Raw genomic sequence first — 26185 nt, 5'->3', positions numbered from 1 at the left:
GACACAGTCCTTCCTCCCTGGGCTCCCAGCAAAGAACTGCCTTCCTCTGCCTTGCAGTTCCCTTTTTATATGGATCTACTTGGCCCTAATGGGCTGCTCCCTTCAGCCCTCCACTGATTGGCTGCCTCCAGCGCAGCCTCCCTAGGGCTGCTTTAACCCCTTTTCTGCCAGTGAGGGGCAGCCGCTCCATCACAGGCCACCAAAGCTGAGAGGGTTTTTTTGGAAATCAACAGAATTGAATCCTCACTGGTCCTAATTGAACACTGGATGATATCCTGCCACTGCCCCAGTTATGCCAGTTCTTGTTACTTTCCTGAGGTAACACTTATGCATTAACATCTTCCTGGATCCTCATGCAAACAGCTCTGGAAAATAACAGTCTGGATCATTCATGCTGTGGGTATGCCGATAGGCCTACTACTTACATCGAAATTAGTGGGCATTATGTACCTAAATACCTTTGAGGATCTGGGTCAAAGGGCTGAGCCCCAGTGGGACTATTCACATGCTTAGTGCTTTGTTGGATTGGGACCAGAGTACTCAGCACCATGCAGGATCAATCCCATAATGCAGAATTTGTCATCCCATTCTGGGCAAGTGGACAATCTCTCTCATGGGGTTAATGGTGATTTATCCACCTTAACATAAGAATGTAAGAAAGGCCGTACCAGGTCAGACCAAAGGTCCATCTAGCCCAGTATCCTGTTTTCCAACAGTGGCCAATGCCAGGTGCCCCAGAGGGAGTGAACCTAACAGGCAATGATCAAGTGATCTCTCTCCTGCCATCCATCTCCACCCTCTAACAGACAGAGGCTAGGGACACCATTCCTTACCCATCCTGGCTATTAATGGACTTCACCACCATGAATTTATCCAGTTCTCTTTTAAACTCTGTTATAGTCCTAGCCTTCCTCAGGTAAGGAGTTCCACAAGTTGACTGTGCGCTGCGTGATGAAGAACTTCCTTTTATTTGTTTTAAACCTGCTGCCTCTTAATTTCATTTGATGACCCCTAGTTCTTGTATTATGGGAATAAGTAAATAACTTTTCCTTATCCACTTTCTCCACATCACTCATGATTTTATATACCTCTATCATATCCCCCCTTAGTCTCCTCTTTTCCAAGCTGAAGAGTCCTAGCCTCGTTAATCTCTCCTCATATGGGACCCGTTCCAAACCCCTAATCATTTTACTTGCCCTTTTCTGAACCTTTTCTAGTGCCAGTATATCTTTTTTGAGATGAGGAGACCACATCTGTACGCAGTATTCGAGATCAGGGCGTACCATCGATTTATATAAGGGCAATAATATATTCTCAGTCTTATTCTCTATCCCCTTTTTAATGATTCCTAACATCCTGTTTGCTTTTTTGACCGCCTCTGCACACTGCGTGGACATTTTCAGAGAACTATCCACGATGACTCCAAGATCTTTTTCCTGACTTGTTGTAGCTAAATTAGCCCCCATCATATTGTATGTATAGTTGGGGTTATTTTTTCCAATGTGCATTACTTTACATTTATCCACATTAAATTCATTTGCCATTTTGTTGCCGAATCACTTAGTTTTGTGAGATCTTTTTGAAGTTCTTCACAGTTTGCTTTGGTTTTAACTATCTTTAACAGTTTAATATCATGTGCAAACTTTGCCACCTCACTGTTTACCCCTTTCTCCAGATCATTTATGAATAAATTGAATAGGATCGGTCCGAGGACTGACCCTTGGGGAACACCACTAGTTACCTCTCTCCATTCTGAGAATTTACCATTAATTCCTACCCTTTGTTCCCTATCTTTTAACCAGTTCTCAATCCATGAAAGGACCTTGTAAGTTGCTTTGAGTTCTCTAGATTAAAAGTGTCATGTAAGTGTTAAGTCTTGTTATAAGCCATTAAGCAAATTGCAATCCACAATTCAGACCAGGCACTGTACGCATTTGCTCTCTATTGATGGTGGGCAAGTACTTAGGAACCTGCAGTTAACCTGCTTTTCGTTTGTTAGTGAGCGTTCAGTCAGGAGATGCCATAAGGAGATAATTGCCTGGTATCTCTGAACATGGCAGGGGCTACCTAATGGCTCTGTGGGAGGTGTACAATGAGCTCTTTGCCTATTCACAGCTTTGGGGAAGTTTTACTATTCGAAGGCAGCTGTGACTAGAGAGGAGAAGTTATTCTCTTTAGCTGGCATGTTTTAATTATTTTAGAGACACTCAATGTTTACAAGTAATGAAACCTCTTTAATGGTTTTGTATGTTTCAGAGCAGTGTTCTTATTGTTTGAGTACCCCACAAAGAGCTCTGCAGGTGTTGGGTGATAGCAACAGTTCTCGGGGCTTGGAAGCCCCAAACAGAATCTGGGTGCAATGACCCCTCACAGTATGACAGTCAGCAGTTCTGTTCCATCTTCCACTCAAGCATCTCGATCTTTAATGAACCTGAATTAATTAACTCTCACAACTAGAGCTGTGCAGAGAAAGGTAATTCTGATATTTCCACATTTGGTTTCATTCTAATTTGGATCAAAAACTAAAAATTCCAGCATTCTCCACAAAAGGGAATGGAGCCTTACATCTGGGGCAGTCTGTCTGGCAGATTACCCCCAAGAAGCCATGGACCCTGGAAGCCCTGGGGCCCTCAACTCTAAGGCAGTCAACCTGGTGGGCTGCCCCAGGAAGCCAGGGCCCATGGAAGCCTGGACTGCTGAAGAGCTGGGAACCAGGGCTTCCAGACTCTGAGATCTCTGTCAGCCTGCCAGACAGGCTGTGAGGAAGAGGGTAGGTGAGCTAGCAGGAAGCCAGGCAGGTTTCAAGTGGAACTCTGCCCAGCAGGAAGGGTTCTGTCAGAACTTTCTCAAAATCCAACCATCTTCATGGACTGTTTCGACTTCAGTGAATTGGCACATTCTGACCAGCTCTACTCGCAGCCCAGCTGTGAAGTAGGTACTCTATTGCCATCATCCTCATTTACAGCACCACTAAAAGTGAAGTGACATGTCCAAGCTCCACAGCAAGTTAGTGGCTAAGTTGGGAATATAACACAAATTCCCTGAATCCTCCTGTTTCCGTAACCACCAAACCATGCTTCTCTGCATCCATACCTCCTTTCATAGTGACAATATCAGCCTGAATCCAGGCCAGGAGCTATCTATTCTTATTTGAAATGATTTGCTGGTCTCAGACAGTTCCTAGTGAACTGGTGTCCTCCTCACCAAAAACACACTTCAGTTGTCGCTAATCGTGCACATATTTGCTATTCAGATGGAATGGGCATGAAATTAGAACCATCCTCTCACTGTCAGTAGTAGGCTTCTCTAGGTCAGAAATCATACTTCAAACCTGTCCCTGTTACAGGCCTGCCTGTCGTCTGACCTGCACCTCACACCAGTGTGATTTTGGGGAAGAAATTCTGTGTTTTGCATGGTAAAGAAAAAAAATTCTGTTGTGTTTCTTTGTTTTCCTCTTTAAATAATGGGTGTTTGAAGTTGATGAGCAATTTGGAGGGTGAGCAGTAGTAAGTACTACTGGAGATCAGGTTGGTGAGCAGAGTGCCTGGGAGCTGGTCAAAAGTCAGTGATAAGTTTAGATTTCCACATGGCTCTGTGATGTAATTTGTTGATGCACATGCCATAGCTAGTATACATTACTTTCATATGTCTAGGTTTGCACTGTATATAATTTTTAAGACTCTTAGTTTGACAGTACACTGTGAAATTCCTTGAGTTTGATGCGTATCTGCATTATGCAGTGAACAGTGAAATTGGCCATGATGAGTCATTGGCAGGGTTTTCCCAACTTTTAAAAGGCATCCTCTCCCTAACAGTCAGAAATATCCTCCTAACTTGTCTACTGGAGCTGAGCTGGTGACAAGACAAGCTCAGGTGTAACTCTTTTCCTGCCAGTCCTCCCACCACCTGCTCTCCACATGCACAGGTTTAGGAAAGCTCTCCAAAAGAAAGTGAAAAAAATAAGTTGTCATTTGTATTTACAGTTCAGACTTGTTAACACATTGTGTATCTAGAAAGATCACAAAGTGATTTTAGCCAGTCCCCTCTGCTGTCATTTGAGTATGCTCCTCTTTACCTGAATGATACAGGCATGAGATTTTCTTAGCGTTAATAAAAAGTGGACTCTAGAAGAGGTGTTGTTCTGTAGATGAGGCCTTGCCTAATGCATGTGGGATTGCACGTGGTACAGCAGGCAAATCAAAAAGGTCTCAAATTCTTTAGAAGCGTGATTGGATAAGTCTAACGTAAAAGTATTGAGGCCTATCTTATAGGGCCCTCCTCGTACTGGACCAGGTTTTGGTGTTGCTGAGTCAGCTCATCCCCTGGGTTAGTTCTGTCTCCGTTCTCTCAAGGAATCCCGGAAGCACTTTCCAGCAAGGTTAGTGGTTTTATTTTAAGCCTTCTTAATAAACAAATCAAAACTTCACAGACTCTTCCCTCAAAGTCTGTGCAGGCCAGATAGTCCCTTCCCCAAATCTGCCCCTCACATCAGTAACCAAAATGTCCTGCCTTTTACCTCAGAGCCTCGTCAATAAAGGACTCCACACAGAATCCCCTCTGTCTGTTTGGTTTCTGGAGCAAGTTCTCTCTGCAGTAGCTCCAGTAATAGTCCATTGGGAGCAGAGTCCCTGACCCCTCAGTTTTCTGGAAGGTATTGCAGTTCCCCTTCCATTTCCTGTGCCCTTTTATAAGGGTCAGCTAATTAAGTTCCAGCTCTTTCTCAGGTGCAGTTGGTGGGGCTAATCAGCCAGCCAAACAGCTGCTGGCATCTGACCCCAGAAGAAAAAAATCCAAAACCATAACGCTCTCCTACACACCCTTCTCCCACAGGGGAGAGGATGAGAGAACAAACATGTGACCAATGGTAGCCATATTGCTTAATTCACTACTAGAAGGTGCTCACATACTATGTCAATGAGAATAGAATAGTCTCCGGTTAGGAAGTTGGATGCCATTACAAGCCATCAGTAAAGATGCAGGTGAAACTTCCATCTCTTAGCCATGGTTCATTTTACAAGATGAGGAATTTAGCTAAGAAAGAGTGATAGTTCCTACCCCTAATCTGAGTAATGTGATTTATTAATGCACATAGTGTAGCACTTTTCATCTTCAAAGCTCTTTGTCTTAACTGATTAACCCTTACAAATACCACTTCAAGGTAGGTAAGTGCTTGCTTACGATTCAGGGGAAACTGAACCAGATGGGTTAAGTGACATGCCCGAGGCCATAGAGGAGTCAGTGATGGAGCCAAAAATAGAATTCATGGGTTTCTGGCTGCTGCTCCTATCCTGGGACCCACTACAGCACACTTCTCCCAGCTGCACTGCAGGGCTCTTGAGTTTGTAATGGGTTTAACAATCCTCTCCATGACTGTTCACTCTAGGCCAGGAATTGGGGAGACCCAGTGTGGTGACACTGGCATCCTAGTGTTCTAATTAGCCTGTGAACTGAGGTGAGAGATGTGTTCCATAGTGTGTTTGTATTTCTTGCAGCTGAGCACTGTCTCTTCTCAGCCAGAAGAGTGTCATGCAGTATTATTTAGCTGTGATCTTGACCACAAACCTAACACCTCTGCATTTTGGTGGTGTTCCTGACCTCAGTCCAGATCCAAAATCCACAATTGGCTCCCAACTCTGGAATGGATTGAACTAAACCCAAGCTCTGAACTCTCGGATGTTTGCAATGTAGATATGGTTACAAATGCAGTTGCTTTGGCCAAGCTCCAGTATTATTGCGTTTGCTCTCAGTTTAATGTTCAGCATTGACGGTACCTGTTATTCAGGGAGTTTCATTAGAGACCGCAGCATTGGAGAAGGTATCAACACTGTACTGTCCCATACCAAATGCTTCAGAACCAGCTGAGCCTGTAAGAGTAAGACCAAAAATGGTTACTCTGGCCAAGTTTTTTCTCTTGTGAATTCCCCCTTTTCATTATGATTTGGACTGAGCTTTTTCCCAGATTTATAGCCTACAGCACTGCCTGGGAAGATGAGACCTCATTGAAATATTACACCCCCTGACAGTGAGACTGTGCTAAATAACAAAGGCTGAGCTATGTTTATTACAGAGAACGGAAATCCCTCATCAGAGTCCCTACTGTCCTAAGAGAGAACACAAGTTACAGGGTGCTGTATTAGGCATCCTGAGCCCCAAAAGCATCTAAGCCTGGAAAGCCTATTTCTTTAGGCAACCACGTTTTTAAACCGTGTAGTAACAACAAGCCAAAGAGAGATTTTTTTGCCTTAATGCAAGTGTAGGATGTGGTGCTGTGACTTATTGGAATCAATGTGGTTTCTTAACGACGCATGAAATGAAATCTTATTGTCCTGTGCACAGTGAATATTCAGTGTTGTGCTTTGTGACTGGCACTTCCGGAGTTGATCTAATGGAGGGGGGTGGGAACAACCACAAATGCCCATCGGACCAGCCGCATCCTCTGCCCTCCCTGGAAAGAGTTACCACCTGATATATACCAAATTGTTTCCTGACTTTTACTGTTCTATACTCCTCATTAGGCTAATACACTGGGGAGACAGCTATGGCATTTCAGTCAATGGACAGAGAGCGAGCATTTTCCATGCACAACCACCACCTTCGGGGTGTTGAATCAGGCCCAGTGCTTCTAAGCACTCCAGGATCAACTGAACCAAATGTTTTTGAGCTACTTAAAACCATCTATGGCAAGATGAAACAGCAGCCTGGAAAGGGTTAAGGGATCCTCACCTATCACATGTCCGAGTGGCATATACATGGAAGAGGAAACTGGGTCAAGGAGGGAAGGGTGAGTCCTGTTATCCCTGATGGGGGCAGCGTGAGAGAGCTTCTGTGGACGGGAGCCATGTTTGTCAGGGGAGCTATAGGTTTGCTATTACCTGTTCCTGTGTTGTTTTCAAACCATAAGTGGTACCTTGAGACAAGGGTGTGGGGGATCATCTTCCTTCCCAGGGCTGGAGAAACAGCCCACCAACTTGGGGCTAAACTATATGGGAAATTGATTGGCACAATTATAGTGGAATGAGTTACTCCTGTATCACTAGTCTGGTATAATTCCCCATGTAGACACTTAATTCTAGATTGAAAGTGACTTGGTTAGGAATAGACATCTGCCGGAAGAGGAGGGTATATTAATCTGCAGTTGCCTCAGTTCTTTATATCTCATACCCCCAAATCAGTAGGATTCTTCCCATTGTAAGCTCTTTGGAGCAATGACTATCTTCTCATTCTCTGTGTGCCAGTGCCTAGCACAATGGGGTACTGACCCATCAGGCCTCTAGGCACTACCATAATGTAGATATGGAAGCATGTGTATTATAATTAGTAATTAATATTCCTCCAGACTCCACTCACTAACTCAGTTAGTGCTAGATTGTCCTAGCCCTGACTCAGCCGCACCCCCAATCCCAGCTCTCCTCTTCAGCTCGGTTCTGTCTGTAATGTCAGCCATGAAGAGCAGAGGAAGGGCTCCTCATTTAATATTCCCCACTGTGGGAGGAGCCCTGGGTGTGCCTCACCCCCAGTCACTGACCAGCATAGCTGGACAGGCCCATATTGGTGGGATAAGCTATTCATGGGGCTGCAGAAACTGGGGGGGAAGAGGATAAATTGTTACTCTGAGTTGCAGTAGCTTGTCTGGTCATCTCTTGGTCCAGGACAGCTCCAAGCTACCCCTGGGATGGGGCAGATTATAAGGTTCTGATCTCACCCTTAGTGGCTATGGTCAGTCTGCAGCAATCCTTTCCTGCCAGCGGCTACTCTGCTGTGATACGGACCAACTTCAACTTTATATTCCTTGGTTTAAAGCAGCTGGAATCACTAGCTCAGGCCCTCCAGATTTATGGTTAAAATTAAGGCTTTGGCAAGTCTCAGGCAACGAGATGCCCAATGCTGTAGAACAATATAATGTAATTAATGTTTTTATGTTTAAGGAAGAGAAGGCACATATGGTTCTTCAGCTGCTGATGAGCAGATTTATAGGTAACACGTCTGAGTCAGTGCCCGTGTTTATATGTTAGCATGACACATCACTTATCATCTTCTGAAGGATGTGCACCACTGCCCTGTGTCCCTAGATTTGCAAGCAGGAGCATGATACCACAGTGTGATGATAGATTTCAGGTGACACAAGGGGAGGAAGCAAAACATCAGTAAATGTTTCAGCATATCTGTCTCTTCATAAGCAGATGTTCCTCTTAACAAGTACCATTCAGCTACACTATATTGTGCATTTTCTTAAAAGAAAACCCAGCCTGATTCCAGCAGATATTTTCAAAAGCACCATAACACAGCATATCTATACTTGACCTAAGCCCTTGAACTCCTTATTGAGGCAAAACTCTCTCTCTCTTTCAGATGTAAGATTTTTGCCCAATTAAGTAGTATGGAAGTGGATCCATAGTTGTTCTTTTTTTTGCACTTCCTTTCCACAACCACAAGAAAGGAGAGGTATTTTTCCCAAGGAAAGCATAGATGGGCCAATACAATGCCAACTATACAGGCAATGCATTTGTGGATTTAATGCTACTATCTAGAGATAGTAGGCTTCATTCTCATCCCAGTTACACTGGTGCAAATCCAGAATAAGTGCTAATTAATGCAATTAGTACAAATTTATATTTGCTGTCACACAAAGCCCCCTTGCCACCCTCTACTCACCAGATAGCATTTGGGGGATTTTACCTTGTTCTCACCAGTGCTGCCCCTTCTCCTGATCCACCCCAGTATAAGGCTGCTCCACGAGGGCTACCATGCAGTCAAAAGAGAGGGATAACAGAGGCCCAGGGGCAGGGGCTCATTTGCATGACTGCATCTTCACGGGCCGCTATATGCCAGTTGGGCAGCAATCCTCACCCTGAGTCCCACTAGCCTGGCCATGCTGCGGCTCAATGCAGAGCTCCCCTCTGCTCAGTGAGGTCCCCTAGGATTTGGGCCATATGAGGTGCCCTCAATAATTTTATAATAGGTATTGTGTATTCAAGTCACTATGGGATTTTTTCATTCACCCCAATGTAATATCAATCTGAAATCTAAATTGATCTGGGCTGTCTGGTCCTAGAATATGCCCCAAGAGGCACCATGCAACATGACAAAGCCACTATGTCTAAACATGTCTTGCTTGGGATAATCAGCATGTGACACTGATACCATCTGCTCAGTACAGGCTAGGGACAGTGCTGGGAGTGAATTGTCTTGTGCCCAAGAAAGAGGAATCCTTTTTGACTGGATCTGAGGACACCAACAGGCCAGCATGTTGGAAGCAAGCGTATGTTGTACTCTTACCATGTACAATGTCCTGGGACAGAAGAAGAACCTCAGTTCCCGGAACTGACAGCCCCCAGGATCCTGCAGATCTTTCAAGTGAAGCATTAAACAGGGCCCAGTCTGCTGAGTGGCATGTCTGTTAAATCTGCTAAAGCAACACAATCAACTGTCAGAACATTCAGATTCTTATTGGTGTCAACATTTGTGCTCTTCCATGTCAGCTGAGATATCCTCTTCTGTACTTGTCTTTTGCAATGATTAGTAAGCTTTGGGAAAGTGAAAGCTATTTTTGTATACAGCTGGCTTGGATATTGTAAAATGAATCCACTTTCCATCCCTCTGAAATCTGGTGACAGTTCATACTTTAATCCAACATAGTTGGCATTTCCTGCAAAAAAACATAGGGACTTCCACACAAAGGGCTGCATTTCTCAAAGAAGTTTTATATTTGCACTAGAGATGGAGCAAAAGATCTGATTCTCATTTATACTAAGGTGCCTTTACACCACTTTGGCACTGAAAAGGGGACTTTAAATGAGATTTAAGGTCACTTTACCTTACCAGAGCAGGGTAAAAGGGCCTTCATCCAAATGAGAGTCAGGCCAGTAGCGTTCAGGGATTTTCATCGTAAAATAGTCTGATTTCATCCATCACGTTGATGTAATTGCAAATAGAAGTATTTAATGAAAGCTGAAAATAACAGTCAGTTTCCACATTAAGATTTCATAAACACCTTCAAAACATTTTTAACTTGCTCTAAAACTCCTTGTGTGATGCGGAGGCAGAGGCCCCTGCCACACTCCTTCCCAGGAAAGGAGCAGTGGAGCTAAGCCCTCCTCCTACGAAGCAGCCTAGAGAGACTGTGTGGGAAGCAGCCAATCAGGGGGAGGCTTCAAGAGGCTAACCAGTCAGAGAGTTGCAGGCTAGTATAAAAGGAGCTGCAGTGCAGCTCAGTCAGTTCCTTGCTGGAGGCAGAGAAGTGCAGATGGTACTCCTGGCTGGCAAAGGGCACTGCAGCACCATGGACAGCTCAGTGCTTGCAGGGACTGAGGGGTTGAGGAAGAGCTGCGGGCTGCTGGGCCTGAACATAGAACAGCCCTGTGGGAAGGGTGAAGCTTTGTTGAAGGCTGGGGCTGTGGGGAAGTGACCCAGGGAACTGAAAGCAGTTTTGTTAAAAGGACATGGTGGTATGTGGCTGCTATTCCTAGGGTTCCTTGCTCCCCCCAATAGACCACTGGGGAGCTGGCCTACAGTTAGACAGCAGTAAACCCCCAGAAGGGGATATGAACTACTTAGTGGCCCAGCTGAGGCCAGAAGGGCCCAGAGAGGGAAAAACCATTGCTTCCAAGGAGGAAGCCCTGGGGATACAGCCTGATACCAGGGCTGGGACTGTTTAAAGACTGCAGACACAACCGACCAGAAGGGGGGTGCTCGCAAGAGATGGGTGCCATGCTGTTACATCTTGTAATAAAAAGCAGGGTGAAAAACTTGTCCCCTTGTGGAAAAGTTCTGCAGTGCTATATACTTTGTTCAGGATATTTAGCAGTACTAAAAATCATTAGAGTTAGACTCCTCTTCCCCCCCCCCTTTTTCTTTTAAGGAAAAGCAGCTAATACATGGGGACAACCAGTAAATGGTTCATATTTTAAGAACACAGAAATCAATTTCCCCCTAAAGCATTTTCCACAGATCAGACTTTTCCTTGATTCACAAATTACCATTAAAAGACCAAAAGTAGACAGGGGGAGGGGTGCGGTGATGTATTAACCCTATTATCCTGGCTGAGATTAAAGATAGTCCTACACCACTTCTTCTTAAAGGTATAAAGCAAAGATCTTTACCCCAGACTTGTGCAGGCTCTTGGAATACCGATGCCCAGTCAGGCAAGATATCAGGTAGATGCAAGAATGAATCTGATGCTATCATCATTTTTTGTATTACACTAGTGCCTGGAGTCCCTAACCAAGCTCGGGATCCTAGTGTTTTAGGCACTGTCTATTAGAGCTGAGCAAACCATTGATTTTTCAGTTCAGTGGCCAAAATGAAAAATCCAATAAAAATTTTCTTTTGGCTCAAACAAACATTTTGTTTGACCTGAATTTTTTTCCATTTTTTCTTTTTTCATTGTTTTAGAGTTGTTGTTGGGTGGGGTTTTCTTGCCTTTTTGTGTGTGTTTTAATAAACCTAGCTAAATGTATAAACAAATCATCATTTTGAAATGGAATAATATTTCTTTGCAAAATGTAGAGTGTTTTGACATTTTGGAAAAAAGTTTTCCAGCTGAAATTATTCACCAAATTCAACCTGAATTTGCAATTGCCTTCAGTTAAACCAAGCTGTATTTTTTTCAAACTATCTGAAAAGCTAGTCCCTCTTCCAAACAATTTTCACTCTAAATAGGCAATACAGAAAATGGAGTGAGAGGAGAAATAGACACAAAGTGTCCTGCCTAGGATTCTATTTCTAATGTAGGCTCGCTGTCACTTAACTCTCTGCAATTCAGTTACCCCTTCTTTAAAATGAGAAATAAGTCCCCCCCTCTTGAAAACATGTTTGAGAAATATATGGGAAAAGCACTACATAAATTCTTCATGTGACCTACAAAGCCATGTAATCTAGTTTGTTGACTTTAATGGGACAATGTATGTGAGCAAAAGATTTCTTGTGGGAGTAAGAGTTATAAGATTGGCCCCATATTCCTGTGGATTATCCCTAAATGAAACATACTGATAGGATAATTCTTAACTATTTCATTCCTGATCACTTTAGCTAACAGTGTTGACAATTAAATCAATCAATGCATTTCTACATTAATACATCATTGAGATGGTGATTGCCATCTACATGTCTCATAGATCTATGGATTTATGCTGTCGTTCTGCAGATTCAGGCTAGCAGCATTGCACTGGATCACACATAGAATGTCATCTTCAAAAACTGCAGCAGAAGAGCTAACAAGGCTTTTGTTTTGTGTTCATTTGTTTGTGTGAAATCTTAAGTTTTCTGGAAACCACTTTCTTTAATGAACTGTGTAGACAGACCGTAAATCCAAATTAGAACATGTAGTTTTTGGGGTGCATATTTCCAGAGGCCTTAGAGTAAAATTTTCAAAAACACCTTAGTGACTTAAGGGCCTAAGTATCAAGGAAAGTCACTGGGGTTTAGGCTCCTAAGTCATGTAGGTAGTTTTGAAAATTTAACCCTTGGTCATACGAGGTTTAAACTCAAAATGAGAACATTGCAGGAGACTTTGGAACTTACAACAATAGGAAAACTAGGGGAATGACAATAAAAAAAAGATAGCTGAAGACAATGAAACTTTGATAGCAATTATACATCAGTAAGAACTGCAGGATCAGATTGACAATATTCAAATACTCACATGAGAAAAATATTTAAAGCACTAATTATTATTATTACTGGCTAAAAGCCTGGAGATGAGCTGATCACCTGCTATTCATGTTGTTGTTCAGTTGCCAAACTATCGAGTAACATTTGAATTGTGCCATCTTGCTGCGTTATTTCAGCCATAAAAGGTACCCTCTAACCTGACAGTAGCTTTCTTAGTTAGAAATGGGTGTGCCACTTACATCTAGCAGAAAGCTGGTATTTAGTGATTACAGTTGCAGTGCATTCAGACTCGTTCAGCTACTTCTAGTTGAGAACAACCTTCTTGTCTGCAAGAAATGGAGCAAATCTCTTTAGAGGGTGGATCAATAGTACTAGCAAATCCAGAAACATGACAACAGGGCAAAACTACTGCTACCATTGCTCTGCCACAAGCTTCCTGTGTGACCGTGGCAAGTCATTTTGAGGGCCTGGTTTCTGAAATGATGAGTGCCCAAAGCATCTACCACCATCAATGGAAGCTGCAGGTGCTCAGCGCCTCTGAAAATCAGGCCTGTCTTCTCCAGAATGCCATCCCTGAAGTCAATGGGATACTTTCTATTGCCTTGGGGTGGGGGTGGAGGGTTAGAACAGCCTAAACTTATTAGCTATGGCCTCCATTCAGGGTTTCGTTTCCCCTTTAATGACTGATGATCATAAATGCAAGAGCTGGACAATGAGTGCAGCTGCCTCTGACAGGAAGTGTTGTCTTGTATTTAGAGGGAGGAAATGAGAATCATGACTTTGGGGAGCTGCTACTGAATCGCATTGTGGCTTTGGGCAAGATCCTTAAACTCTCTGTGCTTCAGTTAACCCATCAGTAATAATGCATAGTCATATCTTTATCACCTGAGACTTGGTTACTATGGTAAAGGGCTTTGAGCTCCTTGGATGAATAGTGCTACCAAAGTTAAAATCATTATTTGCTGTTGCACAAAATATTTAGGATGGTGAACTCAAGGCTTGGCAGGCAAAAATCCATCCAGATCCCCTTTACCATTGCTCTGAACGGGTATGTGTTAAACTACAGTGTGCAGAGATGTCTCTTATTCATTAACGAGCTTACTGTGTGATGAAAGGAAAAACAAACTCCATGGCTGTTTTGCTGATGTTAAGGATTTCATACAGATAATAAATTAAACATGAATGTTGTTGCCATGCATCCATTTCAGAATTCAGCCCTCGGGGACTCAGTAATCCTATTCTCCTGGAGCTAGGAAGATCAATGCATGGAAACAACGAGCTAAATCTACTTGTATTTCATGTGTGGGTGTTAGGAAGGTAACATAAAAGAGGAGTAAAGGAATGTGGACTGAGCTCCCTACCTGATGAGGAGGTAAGGTTATTGACCTCATCATCCAATGTAATAAAACACCATCCAGATAGCCGTCCTGGCAAAGCCCTGAGCAGTCTGAAGCCCCCTGCAGAATGAGACAGCACAGTACATGCAACTCGTATAAAGATTTCCATGTGGATAGTTTTTGTTCTTGGCAAAATGAAAGGAAGAGGCAGGGAGCCCTTCTCATGAAATATGGGCTGATGGCTTGGAGTCTTTTCTCAAAGCGCCCTCTTGTGCTAATGACTGGAATATTCTGCAGCATTGAAAGTTGTGTGAGCATGTTGTGTCTTTCAGCCACACTATAACTTGTTGAAATAATTAATTTAGATTAAATAAGACAGTCACTACATATTAATTAAATATCAATTGATTCTTAAAAGAGTACTTATTGAAGGTTCTCAAATTGGGAAGGGAGAAATCTGGCTGTCATGTAATTAATTCAGAACGACACAAGCAACAAATGCATATTACATTTTTTCTTAACATATTAAATTTGTAAGAAATGTTTACACATCCAATTAACATTTAACAAGATAACCTTATAGCACATTAATTAGCTATCTACTAATTAAAAGCCATACCAAAATTAAAATAGGCAATATGCAAGGCAGCCTAGTACTGCATATGTGGATAAAGAGAATTGACGTCAAGGATTTTCAACAAAGCATTTTGAGAGACTTATAACATATGCAAAACTTTAGGGGAACACCCAGCCTGTTATACCTTGTCCCAGTCATTGTGCCTGTGATCCAACAATCCGATATAGTGACAAATGAGTGACAGAGCATTTTTCCTTATATACGTGACTGGTGAATGGCTCTCTGGCAAAAAACACTATCTCTAGCCCAGTTGTCTGTTTCAGCACTAGTGATGTCAATACATGAGAAGCCTTTGAAATTGAATAGGACATTTCCCTTTGTTTCTTCTCTACAGAGAGGTAGCCAGGAAAAAAATGAGGATTTTGAGATTCATGCAAGAAAGAATCAAAGAGGGGAGGGATGGAAAAGTCAGTTGGTGTTATAAGGTCAAGGTGATTAGTTTAACTACAGGTCTCTCGCAAACACCTGACCTGCCCATATGTGCACACCCAGAGATCCTCACTACAGACTATAATATTGATTCTCCTCAGTTCAGAGTGAAAGGAAAATGAGTGCCTGTTCCTGCTTTCCAAAGGAGAGGAACAGTTGTTGTCCATTAGGAGGAGACATAAATAATACTTATGTTCCTCTCTGTTTCATTGGGTTTAGGATTTAAGCACCTACCTTAGCAACAGGGGAGAATTATATGCCACTGTGCGAAGTTAAGAGAGCCAGGCTGATTTTGAGCTACATTCCTTGCTTTTTATCATTCCCTCTTCCAGTAATTGCTGCTAGCTTGAAATTCTGTCACTCTTCAGACACTAAAATGGGCCATAGAAGTTTTAAAAGATTGTAAAATTGTGCAGGCCATGACCTCTTTTCAAGTCAAACACTCCTTTTTAAAAGAAAGTAAAAGCTAAGGAAAACTCTCAAAGACCAATCTTCCTCTTGCACAGCACAGAGCATGTACTTACTCAACAAGTGCAAATGACTAATGAATTTCATGCTGATGAAAGTGCATGCACAGGTAACAGTTATGTATAACTTATGGAAAAGTGTATGCACACTGACTGCTTTAAAGGTTTACTCAGTGTTTGCTGCTCTTTATGTATGTATGTGGGTATACATATGCACACACGTCTGAATTTTTTTCTTCAACTATGCTATCAACTCAAAACATAGGAACCATTTTAAGTACTTTAAGGTAGCTGATCTCTGTAATACCATTGTCAGCCCATTCACACTCTTGCATTACAGCATTCCTTTTTCATCTGTGTGTATTCATAATACGTTCATAACTTAATCCATTTTATAGGATTTTTAAGCCCCATACAATAAAAAACCCAAAACAAATAAAAACAATTTAAATCCAGCAAGCCCAATACAATACACAGCCAAGTGGGAGTTTTGTAAGAAATCTGGCATAAGGACAAACCCAGAGCAATTGGGTAAACCACCCAGATAGAATGGGGGAAGGGCCGGGAAAAGGTTCAAGATGGGAGGGAGGGAAGAGCAAGCCAGAAAGCAGGAATAGTGAGCAAAATAAAAGCACAAGAGCCAGCAGAAAACTGGGCGTGGTTTTGCTATGCCCTAAAAAGAGAGGGAGAAAACAGGATGGAAAGACAGATGTTGTGTATAGGAATGACATTGCTAATGTCTGTGTTAAGCCTCTGTGCATGCCTGGTGTTCATTATGTCTTCAGAAGCCCGAGCAGATTCAAACTAAACAGAGTATTCATGAGTTAATAAAAGTGCTGGGCCTTCTCACCCATCTGCCTCCTGAGCACTTGCTGAATCTTATAAGGGGAAAAATCTCTCTTCAGTAGACTTCAGCTGGTGCTATCTGTCTTCCTCTAAGCCCCGGACCTGTCAGAGACGTGAGAGCGCCATCCTCTGCCAAACACCAGCTCTGTCTAAAATGCCTGGCCTGAGTAGGCAGCAGAGCTCTGCTGAACAGAGAACCCCTCTCTCTGCTTATTGCATAGTAGCACCTCTCTGAGAGATGCTGCATCCCCCATTCAGGCCGTGTCTTTCCAGGGAAAGCCAGTGAGCAGAGGGACTGAGGGAGAAGCACATATCAGTGGGATTCACACTGGTAGGAGATAAATGAGCAGGACTGGAGGGTGCAAACCCGGGGAGAAGAGAAAAAAGGGGAGACAACAACCAATAGGAAGACAAAAGCAGAGACAAAATTCAGATCTTCATCCTAGTCCTGTAAATCTCCTTCCAGCAACAAGAAAATCTCCCTGAGGCCCCTGGCTATGGATTGGCACCTCCCAAAAAGGTCCATGGCCATGTCTGCCACTGGGAGAAAAGGGCAAACATTCCATATGAGTAGGAGTTGGCATTGGCAGTAGTCACTCTTCACCTGTGATGCACCATGAGTCACCATGCTAAGAGAACAGTCCTGGATGGTCCTTAAGGGACAGGCACCCATTGACAGTAATATGGCAGTGGAGTTACACCAGGGATGGACTTTGGCCCATGCAATTAATTTAGATCATGTTATATGGGACACAATAGCTGAACCCTACAGAACTGCAGAGCTCTACCCACCAGCAAATCATTTGAATCTTACTTTCTAGCAACAAGAAAAACTAGAGCAGTAGACCTTGTTATCCCTATTGATGAGGCACTAAATCCTCGTAAGTAGTGCAGGCTTGTAAGTGCTTCATCCATTACCTTCCAGCCAATCAACGTGATGTTGCGGAGAGTGCACATGGTTCGTGGGCCCGGTTCAGTGAAGGTTGTGACTGCCATTTCGTCATGCTAAACGTGATAGCTGTCACTTCTATGATTAAGTGACCTTTGTTCTCCATTAAGCCATAGCATGATTTTTAGATTTCTGTATCTGACTTTACAGTTCCAATCTCTACGAGCAGACTAAAATTTGTGGGGAAGGGATTACTTGGCTGTAGGCCTGATGCATAGTACAAAAACTGCCTGTAACACCACCTATGGACACCTTTATAGCCTATGCCAAATTTATCCTAAAAAAGCCTTTAAATTTGAGTATGTCTATGTGTTTGCCAGGTTCTATTTGGAGCCGTTGAATTTTGCCATTGTTTGATTAATGTCATAATCTTCAGCAAGTACCAGTCTAAGGGTACATCTACACTACAGCGGGGAGTCGATTTAAGATACGCAAATTCAGCTACGTGAATAGCGTAGCTGAATTCGACGTATTACAGCCGACTTACCCCGTTGTGAGGACGGCGGCAAAATCGACTTCTGCCGCTTTTTGTCGGCGGCGCTTACTACCACCTCCGCTGGTGGAGTTAGAGCGCCGATTCGGGGATCGATTGTCGCGTCCCGACGGGACGCGATAAATCGATCCCCGAGAGGTCGATTTCTACCCGCCGATTCAGGCGGGTAGTATAGACCAGGCCTTAATATGTTGCTCTTTACGGGGCTGATTCAAAGCTCATTGGAGCCAGCAAGCATTGGCTTAGGCCTTAAATTCCGTCTGATTGCAGTGAGTTACACAGCTGTTTGGGAGACAGAAATTAACTGTGGGATATCAGGATTCCTTGGTTCTGTTCCTAGCTCTGGGAGGGGTGTGTGGGTCTAGTGGTTAGAGCAATGATTTAGCAATAACAAGCACTTTGAATGGGCAGATCAGACTGAATATGTGAAATCTATTTCCTTTTCTTCTCAGCCTCAAAATATCACATAGGTACGTGATTGCTGTACCACACATGCTAAGTTCAGGTTCAGCCCAGATGCTTAATTATGCTTTCTCAAGCCATAATTAAACTTTTCATATCTATAACATTTGGCTGGAAATCTCAAGAGAATAGTTTTCTTGTGACATTTCTGGTGTTTCCTGCTTCTGCATGAGTTGGAAAATCCCCGGGAGAACTTTCAGCACATCCATTTTCAGTCCTAATAGGGACTAGGAGATGCAGATGTACCAAAAAACTAAAGGGAATTGGGATGGAAAATGTTAACCAAACATTTCAGAACCTCCCCAAGGATTCATGATCAGGTCTATAAATGGGCCAAAGTCTTGTGGAAGTAAGGACAGGGAGATGAAAGGTTGTGGTTTCTGTATCCGTTTCCCCATCCCTTCTATAGACTTCCTTTGGAATTAGGATGACCAGATAGCAAGTGTGAAAATTGGGACAGGGGTGAGGGGTAATAGGCATCTATGTAAGAAAAAACCCTGAATATCAGGACTGTCCCTATAAAATTAGGACATCTGGTGACCCTATTTGGAATAGATATGCTGTCCTTACCTAAACAACTCCAATCACTCGGATATTCAGTCCTGGTGAGTTAATGCCCAGCCTACCACAAATATGGGGCCAAAGCTGGAGTAGCAGCCTCCATATCTCTGCACCAGTTGTCTAGTATGTTGGAACCACTAAATCACTGCAGCATCCTGGGTCTTCACAGACCAGCCCCAGTGCTGCCTTCCACACCAGTCTATAAGGCCGGTGCAGAGACCTCTTCTGAGGCACTTGGAGTGCAGAGACCAAACTGAATGGTTACTGTGGCCATAGCTACCCCTTGTGATGATGCAGCCCCCTCCTCATGACACCCTCTGTGCTTAGGCAGCACCATGGGCTAGTGTGAAGGGGGCAAAGCCAATTTCCTCCCCCCCACCAGAGTCCTCAGGGAGGGAGTCTCCAACTGTCCCCAGCGTTCTATGGGGCATGCAGGCAGAGAGGGGCTCTTTACATAGTCACATAAAAAGCAGGAAGAATCTGGCCTTATGCATTGTGGGTGCCCTCTGGTTCTGAATTGTTCTCATCTATATTTAAAGGTTGAAAATCCTTTCAGACAGATGTTTGGCAAATATAGTGGAGCGAGGGGTTATGGTGTAGTTTGTACACAAAGCCCGCAGTCAGAAAGTCTTGGGTTCTAATGCTGACTATGCCACTTGCTTGCTTTGCTTCAGGTCAATTTCTCAATCTCTTTGTGTGTTTCAGTTTTCCCATCCGGACAATGGGGATAATGATACTTAGAGGTGTGTTGTTGTGGTTAGTTAGTTAATATTTGTAACATGCTTTTTAGAATCTAAATGCTTAGTATCATTCAGCTTGGCACTGTGGTCTCTTTCTGCATGATTATATTTCTCTTACGGTGGTTACAAACAGTGTGTATATATTTTAAAATGGGACAAAGAGCTGGACTTTGAGTTGCCACAGAGACCAAAACAGATCATGAATCCACACAATTTGACATCTCACCTCTGTAAATCCAGATGCTTATATCGATACTTATCACTGCAACCATGGAGAGTCTTTCAATGTTATCGTGAGACGATTTAAAATTGTAACATACCTGGAAACTAAGGGGTAATATCTGGAATTCACAGACAAGAAGATGATACCACTATTTCTAACATAGATGAATTTTTATTTGCTTTTGAATCTGGAAGGATTTTTTTTTAAGTGTCACTGTTGATTTTGCCTGTTTGGACACAAGCAAGCTAAGATTCCAGGTTAAATATATAAATACAGTGTTTGTGTCTTTCCCTTGAAAACATAATAAATGCATGGGCTCTTACACCTCAACCTAGAACAGGACGACTCCTATTTGGTAGCATGATAGCTGCACTCTCACAGGAGACAATAGTTATTTGCTATTTATTGTTACAGACGGCTGCATTACCAGAGGGATTTAAGGACATTTAGCACAACACATGCACTCTATCACTGAGAGAACATGCCCTTTTAAAAATACATCTTTCCCTCTAAGTGCTGCCTGGAGCAGTGGAACTCTCGGCACTCCCTTTATCTGAAATTGCTGACACCTGTTATATGGGAACAAATAATTCTAGAGTCCCTGTCATTTTCTTCTCAGCCTGCCATCTCACCTTCTGGTTTCCTAAGGGCCTTGTCGCCCTTAATCACAGCTTTCTTTGTGATGGACACCAGAGGTGGAGAACTAGACAGGTTCCAGATTTGCCACAGCAGAATTCTCTTAACCTTATTCCCTTGGGAAAAAGAGGAGGATGGGGAAGGGGTGAAAAATGCAGATGTACTAAAATAGACAACTACATCTAAAGCAAATGAGCATGAGCAAATTTGCTGTCATATTTTCTGCTTCGTGAACTAATTCCTTCCGCGGAGGCCGGGCATTCTGATACCCCAAGCAGTGTTCGAATGTCTCTGTTGAAATACTGTGTGCTGAACATTTGTCTTTCTAGAACTGAGGAAGGAGCTTTTCATTCAAACATTGACAGATATTAGAGATCAGGGGTGATATCATGGTTCCATTCAAGTCAATAACAAAACTTCCATTGACTTCAGTGGAGCCAGGATTTCAACTGGAGACTTTATAAAAACCAGGAGCCAGGTTTTCAAGTGTCCAGCATCCACAAAACCTGAAGATAGATTTCTCAAACAATCCCAGCTCCCATTTGGGCACCTAAAAAGGGTCAGATTGTCCACACAAAAAAGTAGCTCCCATTGTGATACTATTGATCAGATTTTCTCAAGAGCTCAATACAACAAGTACCCAGCATGGTAAGCACTTTGGAAAATCGGGCCCTGGTTACTGAACCTTATGAAAACTCTGGCCCTTACTAGCTCTTTGCCTTTATAATATAACCTACCATCTGAAGATATTGGAGCATTTTACAGCTAATCAAGCCCCAACACCTCTGGAGGAAGATACTGAGGCACAGAGAGATTAAGGCCAAGATTTTCTGAAGCAGACACTGATTTTTTTTTTAATTGAGTGAGTTCCCTCAAATGTGACTATATCAGAAACCATTTCAGTGTGCAGGGTTTATACAAACTTTTTGGCATGGTCATTTTGGTGACCCAAAGTTTTGTTTGGTTGAACCAAAAACTCAAAGCAAGACTTGGCCAAAACCACCAAATTTCCCATGTTGGTTCTTGCTATCAAACCAGTAATTAGCCCAGGTTTGCTCAAAACTCAAATGTCAGCCCTTTACCCTGAGCTTTGGCTATGTAGTGAAAGTTTCACACCATTATAAGCCCTAGTTTCAAAATGCTGTGCTACTAGGTTCATCAGTTACCTACCTATTTTTCTCTCTTCAAGACATCTTTTAAGGCTGCTCTGCATTGGCATGGTTCGCTTGCTACATGGAAAGCTAAAGGCACATCCAGCAATGGCATGCACCTTGTTAAAGGTACATCCAGCCACTGTGTGTGCCTAGTTTCTCAGAAGTCACAGCGGAACCTGCAGTTCCCCCAATACTGGATCCACAGGTGTGCATGATAAGGGCTTGATCCAAAGCTTATTGAAAGCAATGGAAAGACTCCCATGAAGGTCTGATCCAAAGTCCATTGAAGGTAAGTGAGGGCAGTGTAAATAGATTAGGAGGCAGGTTTAACTGAGCACTGTCCGTTTGATAGCATCCCTAAGCCAATATTTACAACACTTATCATGAAGTGATTCACATTTTAAATTGTTCCCAAATAGACTATTGACAAACCTGCCTTTTGCCTTCCATCTCCACACTCCTGGGTGGGTATTTTGGGCCCTCCCTTTTTTTTTATTGACACTTCAACTTTTTCAGCATGGAATGTATATTGACGAAGCCATCAAGAGAGCAAATACATTAAACCTAAAACAACAGCAAAAGCCCTAAATAATACAAAGCTAGACCTGCAGCCAGTATGCTGAAGAGCTTTACATAGCCCCATCAGCAAGTCTCTTCAAGCTTCTGTTTGGCTGTAACAGGGGAGCAAATCTTTCAATTAAATTAAGAATAGACAAACAGCAGGCAAAGGATACATCAGGCCAGATTCTCTGCCCTGATTCCAACCCCTATGCCCCACCTGCATGGCACAAAGGGGCCAGAATCTGGCCACAGCTGCCTTGTTGAAGTCCACCTGCAGAGGGAGGCTCTCAGCAGCTGTAAAACTGGCATTGCTGGCTCCTCTGACAACCCACTCCAGCACAGAGGTTTGTTAGGGGTGAGGCAGAACACAGCTCTGCTCTTGGGCAGCCTGAGAATCAGAAGGCCATAACTCCCTGATGTCCCACTTCCTGCTCCAAGAGAAATGTGCTTCGGAAGAGAATCTGGCCAGTTATTTGTATTGGATTCCTCTAAATATCCTTCTCACCACTGTCGGAAAGAAAAGTATATTGCAGCTCAACTGTATATGGAAAAGCAGGGCAGCAGCGAGAATCATCTTGACTGGTGCATGCCACTGTGTGACAGAGACCTAAATCCCTGGAATTAAATCTCCCTTTGCAGCACAAGAGGAATGGGGAACCAAAGCTAGAGGCAAAAGCAACGGTTTTTACACAACGTCTGAGGCTAAGCAGAGCTGGGTGAATAACTGATTCTCCAGTTCAGTGGCAGTTGTGAAATATTGAAGAAAAGTTTGGTTCAGGTCGGAATATTTTTTTTTAATTTTCAGTAAACTGAAAAAGTCCATTATGGATCTGTGCCAGAGTGGGGATTCATACCTGGGACTCCCGCATCCCAGGTGTGTCTTAACCACAGCAGGAGAGGTTGGGGGAGGGGTCCAACACTGCCACCAGCACCATGTCCTGCTCCTCCTCCTCCTCTTCTGGACATTTTACTAATGACCAAAATTATTTCTGTCAAATTTGTAAATAATTTCAGCTCAATCAAAACTGCATTTTTCATCCAATAAACAATTCAATAAATCCAAAATTTCCCCGCATGTCCACTAAACAGACATTCACAATCCTCTGTCTGGGAGTCTAGGCTCTGATTCACCTTCATATTTCCCATCCTTCACTTAGTTCGGCAACTGCTTTGACCTCAACGCTCTGTATGTTTCCTCTTTATAAATAACCCTTGTCTCAGCCGGATACAGCATTGCAGCTCGGTCATTTGGTTTAGGAAAAGCTTTCCTTCTCCCTGGTCTTCTTCACTCTCTGGTTTTTGGAACTGGATTTATACAATGAATGTTGGTTTACTCCCTTCAAAAACAAAATCTTATTCTTGGGCTGCATGGCAAATTTTGGCCTGAACTTAGGTATTCCAGAGGGCTAAGATCACTGTTGTCGGTTGTAATAGAATTCCTCTCTGGAATTCTGAAACATTTTAGGATGATCTCCTCCTCCTGCCCAAAATGTCCACTCCATATATCTGAATACACATAGGATTTTTGATGCCTATTTTTCTTATTCAGGCTTTAAAGGGGCCAAAGGGAGTTAGGCATCCAGCACCAGCCATTAGCCCCTGTTTTTTTTTCTAGAGTCCCAAACCCTGCTTTAGGCTCTGCTGGGTTCTGAGTGTTTCCTAAGATGTACTTTCCCCTTCCAGTGAAGCAGTTCCTTACTTGCTGGGCCATTTTTTTAGGCTAAGCTATAGACACCTTCTATCGTTAATAGCAGATTCTCCCCCATCCCCAAATGTTCCAATGTCTTGATTTTATTTGTATCCACTCTGTCTTCCAGTTTCCTCTTTCCCACCAGCAGTGAGAGTCATCATTGCTGACAGTTTCACGTTTGTCTTCCAAACACATTGTGTAGTATGAAATCCCACTGAATTAGGAACTGAGCCTTCACACTGCACTTCACACAAGAGAGCACTTGCTGAAAGGCCTGAGACAAAATCACATGTGATTTGAAAAACTTGGATTTGATTTTTGTCCCATTGGTCATGTTATAAAATTATCTTTGCCTGGAGGGAGGGGTTCATAGTGTTAAAGCTCTGGCATTTAGAAAACACTGAAAAGCCGCCAGTCTCTGATCTTGGCTGGCTTTGATGGCACAGTAGCCCAATGCTATTGCAATCTCTGATCATGTGATCACATACCATCATGAGCATGCATATATTAACTGCCACCAGAAATCTCTGCCTGGTCATAGGCTGTAGTTGGGTCACCTGACTTGAACTAAAAGACCATGAAAAGAAACTTTTCGGACTATATCCTGCCCTCCAGAAAGATCATTGAGACTTTATTCCAGTTCCCCTCATAGGCTTTAGAAAACCTGACCAATTCATAAGCAGCTCTTTTGTTTCTAAATTTACAACAAAACCTTCAAGTGTTTTCCTTTCACTTCAGAAGATTCCACTGAGGATAAAAAAAGGAAAGAAAGGGAAAGGTATTTATGTAGCACCCATTACCATAGTATGTGAGCACCTCACAGTCTTTAATATACACCTCTACCTCAATATAACGCGACCCAATATAACACGAATTTGGATATAATGTGGTAAAGCAGTGCTCCGGGGGGGAGAGTGCTGCGCACTCTGGTGGATCAAAGCAAGTTCGATATATCACAGTTTCACCTATAACGCTGTAAGATTTTTTGGCTCCCGAGGACAGCGTTCTATCGAGGTAGAGGTGTATTTCTCCTCACAGCACCCTTATGAGGTAGGACAGGGCTATTACCCACATTTTACAGAAGGGAAACTGAGGCACAGAGACTAAGTGACTTGTCTGTGGTCATACAGGGAGCCTATGGCAGAGTAGGGAACTAAACCAGGGTCTCCTGAGTTCCAAGCTTGTGTACTAACCTGTGGGCTGTCCTTCCTTTCACATCAATAAGGGGAAGAGGAGACAGGGAAGAAAAGTCTCCCAATTCAAGTACATGCTAAAGAGAGCGAGAGAGAGCAACAAGTATCTTTTCCCTTCAGTAGCAAATCAGAGACCCAGAGTTGAGGCAAAATTACTCTTTAATTACGTGGGAATGAAATCCAGCCCTTGGTTCTTAGCAGTGTCAAGGTACATTTTCATCCCAACTCCCAAATCTTGAAGAGCAAAGGGGCTCTTCCTACCTGTTCATATGGATAATATTTGACTGCACTATATGGAACAACAGTGACATGCAGTGGCTAGCTGGGTTAATCACAAGTATGTGGTAGCTGGGGCTAGATCAGGATGTGCTAATATTACAGGAATCTGATCTTACCTAATGGTTAAGTTATATGTCTAAGGAGCTATAATGCTGTACAGAAATGACAGATTGGTGAAATATTGAGTTACATTATACACGTAAAAGCAGTCCTGTTACTAATTTACACTTTATCCTGATTCCTTGCATAACAGTGCTATTAAAATATAGCCACTGTAAAAATTATATTTTTGGCTCAATTCCCAAATTAATATACATCTTTTTATTGGCTTATAATGCTTGTCTTGGCTTTAACTGGTATAGCAGCCTGAAAACCTCCTAGATTTTCTTTCCACCTGTTTGGAGTCAGTCTCTACTTTGCCACCTATCTTTCAAACAAGTTAATGACAGCATTTGTATGACACCTTTTATCCAAAGCATTTTAGCTAGTGAGGCTAATAAATACTAGTAGTTCAGTTATAGATGGAGAAACTGAGGCATGGAAATATTAAGTGAGCTGACCACCCAGTGAATCAATAACTCAATCAGGTATAGAATGCAGAATCTTCTTGCTCTTATTTTGAAGGAACACACTACTTCCTTTTCTTTAACATGCCTGTTATACCGTTTAAATGTAAAGAGCACTGAGTTACTAGCAGCCTGTGATGTATGATTTGTTAAGAGATGATTTCCCTCTACAGGATTATCTAAACTTGGAAGCCCTCTGGACCATGGACTGTCTTTTACCATCTCTTTTCTGCAATGCACAGCCCAATGGAGCCAATCAGAGGCCCCTTAAGGGAAGGGGCATTAGGATTTAGCCTTACCTGCATCAGGTTGAGCTCACCTTCCCAGGTGGCTGGGATGAGTACAAGAGTCAC

Source organism: Trachemys scripta, chromosome 10, assembly GCF_013100865.1.
Source record: "Trachemys scripta elegans isolate TJP31775 chromosome 10, CAS_Tse_1.0, whole genome shotgun sequence".
Taxonomy (NCBI): Eukaryota; Metazoa; Chordata; order Testudines; family Emydidae; genus Trachemys; species Trachemys scripta.
The sequence above is the reverse complement of the archived record's forward strand: the minus strand, read 5'-3'. Positions refer to the sequence as shown.